The sequence below is a fragment of the Pinus tabuliformis genome, chromosome 7 (genome assembly GCF_031772625.1).
Source record: "Pinus tabuliformis cultivar Carrire ecotype Pingquan chromosome 7, CPIR1, whole genome shotgun sequence".
In the NCBI taxonomy this organism is placed as follows: domain Eukaryota; kingdom Viridiplantae; phylum Streptophyta; class Pinopsida; order Pinales; family Pinaceae; genus Pinus; species Pinus tabuliformis.
In genome coordinates, this window is record NC_142293.1 from 594,134,396 (window position 1) to 594,145,846 (window position 11,451).

Consider the following 11,451-nt stretch of genomic DNA (forward strand, 5'->3'; position numbering starts at 1 on the left):
ATCAGGTTTCGCAGATAGGGTCTAATATGGGTTAGCAAACAATTTTTTGGAGAAGTCTAGCATTCAATGTAGTTGATGGGTGCTGATGGGTGGGTTTAATGTTAAGAATATGTTTGTAAAAGTTACTGGTTCAAATTCTACATTTTTAACTACCTTTTCCGGGTAAGTAAATTATAAATTTTAACTATAACATTCTATACATATGGATTGGTTCCACGAATAATGACTTATAGTTTTGCATTTATATAGATTATGTTTTTTTTATTTATATATAAATATAGAATTTAAATTATTTTTTAAAATTATAATAAAATTTTGATTATAAAATATTGTTGAAATTATTAATTTTTAAAATTAATTATTTTTAAATGGAAATAGTATTAAAGGTTTTTATTATTTTAAGATTTCTATAATTTTAACAATTAATTCATACTATTTCAATAATTATATTATTTTTTTTTTTCCAATGGGAGCATCCAAAAGTGAGTCAGCCGAAAGGGGAAGCTTGTTACTTTGTCGCCTCTCCTAGCATTAAAGAGGGGTGATGGTGTGACCATTTCCCCATGTACTCGCACATGCCACTAGCCTTGACATTCAACCACATTAAGATGGCATACTCTGCATCCATCGTGCATTCTTACCTCCCCCGCTGCCACCTCAGCCTTTTCTGCTACACAGGTGATTATTCCTAGCGTCGAGTGGGAAATTTCCATTTAGTGTTGCCTTTTCTCGCTACTTTGTGAGTGAAGGCCCAGGCGCCCTTGACTTGGACCCCTAAGCACCCACCCTTCGATAAAGCTTGGACCCTAATTCACGAGAGCGGTTGTAGGGGAAGACATTTTTTAAATACAAGTAGTCTAGCGAAGTGTAGAGTTGCAATCACAGCAACTTAGAGCCTAGTAGGCTGCCAACAACGTGGTAAATTCTCATATGTCTAGTCTTTATAAATTTTTCAGTCTGGTTCTATTTGCATGGTGGAATTTTGTGTTTGGTGTATAAGGTATCCTTGTGGCATTTATAATTCTTGGGGTGTTTTGGCTTGTTTTAGCTCAAACTCCCACCCAGAGCTCCCCCCTCATAATCATTCCCTAAGTTGTCATTGTATCATCACACCCCCTGGTTTGCTTAAGTGCAGTTTCTAATTTTCTCGATAGCCTTTTTCTGGCTTAGTGTTGCTTGGTTCACTGACCTCACCTCCCCAAGGGTTTACTAGCTTTATTTCTTGTCTACTCTTGAATGTCATGCCACGGTAGATGATGTGTTCCCCAAGCTGACAGTCAAATTCAATGTGTTGTTGAGCTTTTCCATTCTGCTACCTCACTTAGGATTTAAGCATAAATTCAACAATTTGAAGCTTTAACCACCAATTACTGGTAGGCCTATTCTAACTATGCAATCCAAACTGAAGTTGCTAGTTGTTTCCCTGGCCCTAGCCACACAAGGGGATGGCGCAGTTAATACCTTAATTCCATCACCCATTCATTAGCAAACGAAGGCAATCTTGGGACGAGTGATCAAAGAAAAATATAAGGATCATAATGAATAAGTGCATGCCTCAATGAAATCCAAAGGGTCCAATGTTATCGGCACTCCCATTTGGTCAACCTCATTGCCCACTTGGCACATATCGAAGGTCATATCCAGTGTGATCACAAACCTCCGGAAGGCTCAAGCGCACAAGACCTAACCCCGATAATGTCCTCTGATAAATGACACTCACCAAGATCTCTTGGCTTATGTTTTGGCTTCAAAAACTTTCTTTTATTTTCATAGTTAGATGGATGGCTAGCTACACCTTAAAGATGATATATAGTAATTTTGAGAAATCCTTATGCAGAGTAGTCTAACCATAAGATAATTAGCATTAAACTTACATTTTTTAGTATTTTAACAGATGAAAAACTAATCAACCATCTTCATTGTCATTAATTTGGTTTCCCTTATAGTAAATTACAACAATGAATAGTCAAAATATTAAAAAATTTATGTCATTATTTATAATTCAATAAAAAAAAATCTTAAATAACAAAAAAAATTCCAAAAACAGGACATATTTAAACTTTACACTCACTTATAAAAAATGTAAATAGCTCTAAACTATTTTTAATTTTATGCTTTGTGACATCCCTCTAATTCTTATCTCCATAATAGTTCATGTGATTCCACTGGGATTTGGGGCCCCTAGTGTCCTTTAACCTCTTCAAGGTGCCATGACAATGTGCACGTGAATGGGTAGATATTTGACTCCATTCCAATTCTTGACTTTGCGATTAGGTTCCTCTTGGTGGTCCCAAGCAAGCTTTACCATGCAGGTGCTCCCAAGCTTTGTTATTCAAGTATCATGATAACTTTGATGTTGTTGGGAGTAGAGTATAACATTTATTAATGTTGTTTGTCAACGTTATCTAAAGATTGTTTTTTCCTCCAATTTTAATGATGATACGTTTGATTTATTATTATATTAAATGTCTCTTATTCATTAAACAAGATTTAAAATCAATTCCAATGACATTGAGATTATAATAAGAATATTAAATATTTTCCATTCTATAAATGTTGGCCTCATCTATAAAGATTACCCTACTTACATTAATATATGCTCGTATGGTCATTGAAAATATGATATTGTTATTGTTTCCATTAGGATTCAAATTTCCATATGGACACATTCCTCGTTATGACTGTTTTTGCCGTTGTGATTGGTTTATTAAAAGTTTTAGAAAAACATTTACTTTTGATTTTTTAATAAAAAGAAGAATGGGTATTTATTATTTTTGTAATTTTGATTGGTTGATATTTTTATGTGTATTTATTTTAATAAGGGTTATATAGTAGTTAGTATTTGCTACTTAATTTAAATATAGTTTAATTAAACTAAAAATTAATAAAGACAGAATTCATCACACAAATAAAACAATTAATAAAATGTTGTATTGTTAAATGTCATCATCAAAAATTAAGAGATATGATTATATATATTAAATTTACTAATGTTAAACTATGGATAAGTGGCAAAAAAAATTTAGTTAAAACAAAATAAAGCGAAAATGAATGCTTAAGACCATGTCGGTCCCTTAGCTTAAATATATCTTAATTAAACAAAAAAAATAACAAAGACAAAGATTTCATTAAAAAATAAATAATATTGGTGAATGTCATCACCAAAAATAAGAAATGTGATTAACTAATATTGTTTATATTAACATACATATATCTACGTGTGTGTGTTTTATTTTTATTAATATATATAATCGTTTATAATTAAATTTATTAAAATATGTTTTTAATATAATAATAAGTCATTTTAATTTTTGAAGATTCTTCGGCGAAAATCACATGGAGAAACTTTTGTCGACGCTTTTCGAACCAACCAGTGTGGTTCATCAAGTTGAATGAGCAGATCTCGCTTTGCACATTAAATAGATAGGGCAGAATGTCCAATGACTCAAATATCACAATAAGGTAATGGCTAAAAAGACAACAGCTCGATTTGACCGGATAACGGCTAGCTTGACTATGATAAGGGGTATTATATTAATTTATATTAATTTATTTATTTATTTATATTTATTTTTTATTTTTTATAAGAAAATTCGGTTATTAATATTTAAAATGTAAGTGGACCATGTTACAAATATATAACAAAATAAGTAATAAAATATATTGTAATAAGTAAATAAATTAATTTCAAATATATTAATGAATATAAATTAATTTAAAATTGTTAGAATAAGTATAAAATAAATTAATTTTAAATTGTTGGATAAAAATATTAGTTAGTTAAAAAAAAAAGAGTAATAGTTAATTATATTTACTAAAATATAAGTCAAAGAGTTTTTTCGAGATAAAAATTAGAGAATTCAAGTGTTAGAAAAATATTACAATATTAAAAATTAATTTATGGTCTATAGTATATTAGTTTTAAATTAATTAATTATAAAATAGATTAATTTTAAATTAATTTTTGTAAATTAAGTTTAGATTTATATACAAAGAGTTTACACTTAAATAAATATTTAAAAAAATAAAAATAAATAAATTTTACCATATTAAAAATTAATTAATAGATTAATTTTTGTAGATAATTAAGTCAAAGAGTTTTCACATATATAAATATTTATTTAAAAATAAATACATAAATAAATAAATAAATTACCATATTAAAAAATTAATTAATTGATAATTTAAAGGAGGGGAAGAAAGAAAACGACTAGGAGGAGAGGGCTGGGACCCAGCAACTACTGATCTTCCAGCCATCCTCTCTATTGAGATTGTTCGGCCTTTTCTCAATCTCCAGGGCTTCCCTAAATTTCCAGTGATGGAATTGCAACACTCTAGCAATCACACTAGCCTCCTCGATGCAGACATGATGATTGGTTTTTTCCACATGCTCTGCTAAAGCGGAAGACTTAGTTCTCATATGCTTGAAGTCAGCTGCATGCTCACTAATCCTTTGATTAATGGAGCGACCAGTCTCACCAATATAGGGGGTCCCACATGAACAAGGAATAATATAAACCCCTTTCATGTCCTTGGGGTTGATGGGATCCTTCACAAATCTGAGGGATTTACGAATGGTGTTAAGAGGTCTAAAAGTTGTGGGGACATTATGCTTCTCAAGAATCCTCGCAATCCTATCCGTGGTCCCCTAAACATATGGAAGATGGACACCAGGAATCCGCTCTTTAGGCCCTCTTCTGGTTAACGAATTCTTAGCTGCTTTGAGGAAAGCCTTTTGTCCCAAGTGTCTGCTATAATTGTTCTCAACAAAGACATTAAGGAGATGGGATTTCTCCTCCTCAAAGCTCTTTTCATCAGAAATCCTTAAGGCACGAGTTGCAAGGGTGTTGAGAACCCCCAACTTCTGGGCCGGGAAATGGTGGGAACTAGCATGAAGATACTGCTCCGTATGAGTTTTCTTGCGAAACACTCAGTGGGAGAGGGAACCATCCTCATTCTTAGAGATAAGAATATCAAGGAAAGGGAGGCAACCATCAACTTCTTGTTCCTTAGTGAACTTAATAGCCGAGGATTGACTATTGAGATGATCGAAGAAGAGATCTAACTCTTCTTGGCCGTGAGACCATATGACATTAGTGTCATCTACATACCTTTTCCAAATCTTGGGCAGGAGACGGGCTGAGTTCAGAGCCTTAGATTCAAAATCTTCCGTAAGAAGATTAGCAACCACAGGGGATAGGGGTGAGCCCATGGCAACACCACAACTTTGCTCAAAGAACTCACCTTCAAAACTGAAAAAGGTTGAGGTGAGGTGGATCTCAACTAACCGAGCGGTATTAGGATCAGTTAGACGGTTGATCACATCCATGGCCTCATTTATAGGGATGCAAGTGTAGAGGGAAACAACATCAAAACTGACCAAAATGTCTCCAGGGTCCAGCTTGATGTCCTTGAGCTCCTCAATAAAGGAAGCCGAGTCCTTAACGAAGGACACTGTGCGACCAACTAAGTGTTTAAGCTTCAAGGCAAGAAACTTTGCAAGAAGATAGGTAGGACCTCCAATGGTGTTGACGATAGGTCTAAGGGGAGCTCCTTCCTTACGGATTTTTGGGAGCCCATAGATTCTAGGCGTGATAGGATTGCTCTCAATGAGTTTTCGGTGCAAGGGACTCACTGAGTCACAGGATTTAATGGCAAGGGCCACAATCCTGGAGATCCTTTTTAACGGGTTTTTGGGAAGCTTCTTATAACTACCGTTATTATGAAGATGATCTAACATTTTATTGCGGTAGTCTTCCTTGTTAAGAATGACAGCAACCCCATCCTTGTCAGCTTTCAGAACAACAATATCTTTGTTCTGATTTAAGGATTTTAGGGCTTCAAATTCATCCCTGCTAAGGTTGCTCCTGGGAGGCTTAGCCTTCCTTAGGATAACAGCACAATCCTGCCTAATAGTATTCTTAATACTATCAGGTAAACCCCGAATCCCAAATTCCCTGTGGATGACATTATTTGTGACATAGAATTTGGGATTCAGGGTTTACCTGATAGTATTAAGAACACTATTAGGCAGGATTGTGTTGTTATCCTAAGGAAGGCTAAGCCTCCCAGGAGCAACCTTAGCAGGGATGAATTTGAAGCCCTAAAATCCTTAAATCAGAACAAAGATATTGTTGTTCTGAAAGCTAACAAGGGTGTGGCTGTTGTCAATCTTAACAAGGAAGACTACCGCAATAAAATGTTAGATCATCTTCATAATAGCGGTAGTTTTAAGAAGCTTCCCAAAAACTCGTTAAAGAGGATCTCCAGGATTGTGGCCCTTCCCATTAAATCATGTGACTCAGTGAGTCCCCTGCATCAAAAACTCATTGAGAGCAATCTTATCACGCCTAGAATCTATGGGCTCCCAAAAATCCATAAGGAAGGAGCTCCCCTTAGACCTATCGTCAACACCATTGGAGGTCCTACCTATCTTCTTGCAAAGTTTCTTGCCTTGAAGCTTAAACCCTTAGTTGGTCGCACAGTGTCCTTCGTTAAGGACTCGGCTTCCTTTATTGAGGAGCTCAAGGACATCAAGCTGGACCCTGGAGACATTATGGTCAGTTTTGATGTTGTTTCCCTCTACACTTGCATCCCTATAAATGAGGCCATGGATGTGATCAACCGTCTAACTGATCCTGATACCGCTCGGTTAGTTGAGATCTGCCTCACCTCAACCATTTTCAGTTTTGAAGATGAGTTCTTTGAGCAAAGTTGTAGTGTTGCCATGGGCTCACCCCTATCCCCTATGGTTGCTAATCTTTTTATGGAAGATTTTGAATCTAAGGCTCTGAACTCAACCCGTCTCCTGCCCAAGCTTTGGAAAAGGTATGTAGATGACACTAATGTCATCTGGTCTCATGGCCAAGAAGAGTTAGATCTGTTCTTTGATCATCTCAATAGTCAATCCTTGGCTATTAAGTTCACTAAGGAACAAGAAGTCGATGGTTGCCTCCCTTTCCTTGATATTCTTATCTCTAAGCATGAGGATGGTTCCCTCTCCCACCGAGTGTTTCGCAAGAAAACTCATACAGATCAGTATCTTCATGCTAGTTCCCACCATTTCTTGGCCCAAAAGTTGGGGGCTCTCAACACCCTTGCAACTCGTGCCTTAAGGATTTCTGATGAAAAGAGCTTCGAGGAGGAGAAATCCCATCTCCTTAATGTCTTTGTTGAGAACGGTTATAGCAGACACTTGGGACAAAAGGCTTTCCTCAAAGTAGCTAAGAATTCGTTAACTAGAAGAGGGCCTAAAGAGCGGATTCCTGGTGTCCATCTTCCATATGTTCAGGGGACCATAGATAGGATTGCGAGGATTCTTAAGAAGCATAATGTCCTCGCAACTTTTAGACCTCTTAACACCATTCGTAAATCCCTCAGATCTGTGAAGGATCCCATCGACCCCAAGGACATGAAAGGGGTTTATATTATTCCTTGTTCATGTGGGACCCCCTATATTGGTGAGACTGGTCGCTCCATTAATCAAAGGATTAGTGAGCACGCAACTGACCTCAAGCATATGAGAACTAAGTCTTCCGCTTTAGCAGAGCATGTGGAAAAAACCAATCATCATGTCTGCATCGAGGAGGCTAGTGTGATTGCTAGAGTGTCGCAATTCTATCACCGGAAATTTAGGGAAGCCCTGGAGATTGAGAAAAGGCCGAACAATCTCAATAGAGAGGATGGCTGGAAGATCAGTAGTTGTTGGGTCCCAACCCTCTCCTCCTACTCGTTTTCTTTCTTCCCCTCCTTTAAATTATTGATTAATTAATTTTTTAATATGGTAATTTATTTATTTATTTATGTATTTTTTAATTTATTATTTTTAAATAAATATTTATATATGTGAAAACTCTTTGACTATTAATTTAAACTTAATTTATCTACAAAAATTAATCTATTAATTTAAACTATTAATTAATTTTTAATATGGTAAAATTTATTATTTATTTATTTATTTTATTTTATTTTTATTTTTTAAAATATTTATTTATGTGTAAACTCTTTGTCTATTAATTTAAACTTAATTTACAAAAATTAATTTAAAATTAATCTATTTTATAATTAATAAATTTAAAACTAATATTCTATAGACCGTGAATTAATTTTTAATATTGTAATATTTTTCTAACACTTGAATTCTCTAATTTTTATCTCAAAAAAACTCTTTGACTTATATTTTAATAAATATAATTAACTATTATTCTATTTTTTTATTTATTTTTTAACTAACTAATATTTTTATCTAACAATTTAAAATTAATTTATTTTATACTTAATCTAACAATTTTAAATTAATTTATATTCATTAATATATTTGAAATTAATTTATTTACTTATTATAATATATTAGTTTACTTATTCTATTATATATTTGTAACATGGTCCACTTACATTTTAAATATTAATAACCGAATTTTCTTAAAAACAATAAATAAATAAATTAATATAATACCCTTTATCATAGTCAAGCTAGCCGTTAAATCGAGCTGTTGTCTTTTTAGCCGTTACCTTATTGTGATATTTGAGTCATTGGATATTCTGTCCTATCTATTTAATGTGCAAAGCGAGATCTGCTCATTCAACTTGTCCTGACGATGAACCACACTGGTTGGTTTGAAACGCGTCGACAAAAATTTCTCTATGTGATTTTCGCCGAAGAATCTTCAAAAAATTGATATGGATCACAGAAGTCTCAATTCAATAAGTCATTTTAAATTGAAAATATTGTGAAAAAATTATAATTCATGAAAATATAAATAATATAAAAAATGAAAAGAAAAAATCAATAAGTTGAATAAACAATAAATAAAACTAAAAACTAAAAATTAGTAACTAAAAAATGGAAGTTACTAAACAACTCATAATAAGACCTCAATCAATAACCTTACAAATAAATAAATTTAAATAATAACAAAAATGAATTCTTAATGTGAAACTATGCATAACCGCCATAAATTTTTGGCCAAAGACAAACTAATATCGAGTGAAAGGAAAAAATGGGTATAATAAGAAATATATATAATTATTTTTCTTATATATTATTAATTTTGTTATTGTAATAGTTTGTTTAAAAAGTTATTATTTTTCTTTATAATATATTTTTATTTATAATGTGAGATAGAAAGAAGTTCATCTTTGAAACTTTAGTCACTCCTGTTATCTTATATGGATGTGAGGTTTGGGGTTGCAGCATCTCTAGAGAATCCTGGAGAAAGTTTGAGCAAATCTAGAAGCATTTTATAATGTATAACCTCAAAATTAAAAGCAATACACCCTATCCTATTCTCCTTATAGAAGTGAGTCTTTCCCCTATTGAGAGCCTAGCTATGACTAGGCTTCTGTCGTACAAGCACAAACTCAATAACATTGGAGACCATAGACTTCCTAAGCTAGCTTTAAATTCCAGCCAAAACCACCTAAGGCTCAAACGAGGCTGGTATAAAGACACTAGGGCCTAGTTAAACCATTGGGAGATCGACGAGAATGTTGCATTGCAAAACATTAATAACATTAAAAATATTGTTACTTCTAAGTTCAAAGAAAAATGTGGTGTGAGAAAGATTTAGCAGCTAAAAGAAAATTAAGATATTATAAGGAGGTCATCAACCCCACCCTAGAAGATCAAAAGTATCTCTCTGTTTTAACTAGCTCAAAAAAGAAAATTAATATAGCCAAGATTAGAACGAACTCTCATGAGCTCCATAGTAAAACGGGTCATTGGGCAGTTCCTAAAACACCATGGATGGAAAGGATCTTCCATCTCTATGAGAATATGAACATCGAGGATGAAAATTACTTCCTCTTAGAGTGCCCCGCATACAAGCACATTAGATCTCAGTTTCATAATCTTTGTTGCAATACCGACCTTCCTAGCCTTTTACGTTGTCAAAATTATAGTGAGCTTGGGAGGCTTCTCTCCAAGCTTTTTGAGCATAGGAATAAAATCTTAAATCAAACTAAAGGGTCGACACATTTCGAACCATCCATGGTTTGGAACACGTCGACCAAACATTCCTGATGTGATTTCTACCAAAAGTGTTTCTAAATATTCAAGGTATGGATCACATAAGCTTGAATTTGAATATCACAATCATGCATGGGAAGACCATTACAATAATATATATATATATATATATATATATATATATATATATATATATATATATATATATATAATTGTATAAAAAATGTTCTCTTAATTTAAAAGTGAAATGTTTTATACAATTTCGAATATAGATTGATGGAAAAAAATAATCACATAGATTGGTTATATATATATATATATATTATTAAAAAATATTTTTATAATATTTAAATATGCTTAATACTTTAATTATAAAGTTAAATATATTTTAATAAAATATAAATGAGAAATATAAAATAATTTAATTCTTGGTGGTTGGGAGGAATGATTGTTATCCTTCTCACCTAAGTTCAATTCTCGTAAGTGACATGTTGAGCTCATATCAAGTATGTTGTTCTAATGGCTTCGAGCCTTGTTGTTGAACAACATTAAGCTTAGCGGTTGCTAATATAAGTCTTGAGTTAGTGTTAGCAACACATATGCCAAAACTAACAGGAAACTTATGAATTAACAAGGGTTGAGACATCAAGAGACATACCTAGAGGGCGTCTCACTCTTGGGGGCATCTAGCCTTCTGGCATCATCACAACAAACCAAATGTATCATCCAAAATTAGGGTTATATATTATTAAAAAGTACTTGATCCAATGAAAGATAGCCTTAGCATGACTAGAAGGGATATTGACCTTTTTGCAAATATTATTTAAGACTAAATTCACCTTTTCATTTTGAAATAAAACCTACAACTATTTATCCCCTTGATAGGTGCCTGCTCTGGACCACCCATGTGAGGATGAGCCTTCCCTAATTATTGTCAATATCTACCATTATGTACCTACACCACCTGGAAGTTTGCGTAAAACTTGAAGAAGGTGATGACATGCAGGGAGCTAATGCTCGTCATCAAATATTGAACAAGTATTCATCAATGCTAGCTCCTGCAAGCATTCATCATTATAATTCAGTTGAGAGCCTCCTCCCTGCAACGATGGTAATGGTTTTGGATCATCGATGGGTAAGCTTCAAAAGCCACACATGTTTGGCACAACATTAGGCTTGTCTTATATTTTGGGTAAGTTTCCCTTATCTCTCTCAAACCCCCAGTTCCTTTACACATCTTTACTCAATATTTTTTCTAACACAATTGGTCAGGAGGCCTTCCCTCTTGTGTTTTCTCAATTTGATCCTTTGTAGCTCATTCTCCATAGTCTCACCTATAGATTTATCAAAGCATGGTTGGGATTTTTTATTCCTAGCATCCTTCTCTGCTTTCTCAACAAGTGGTCATCATTATGTTCGACTCCTCAAAGGTCTATTTTCTTTTCTAGTAGTGAACCCTTTCATTCAATGCCCACTCCTATGCA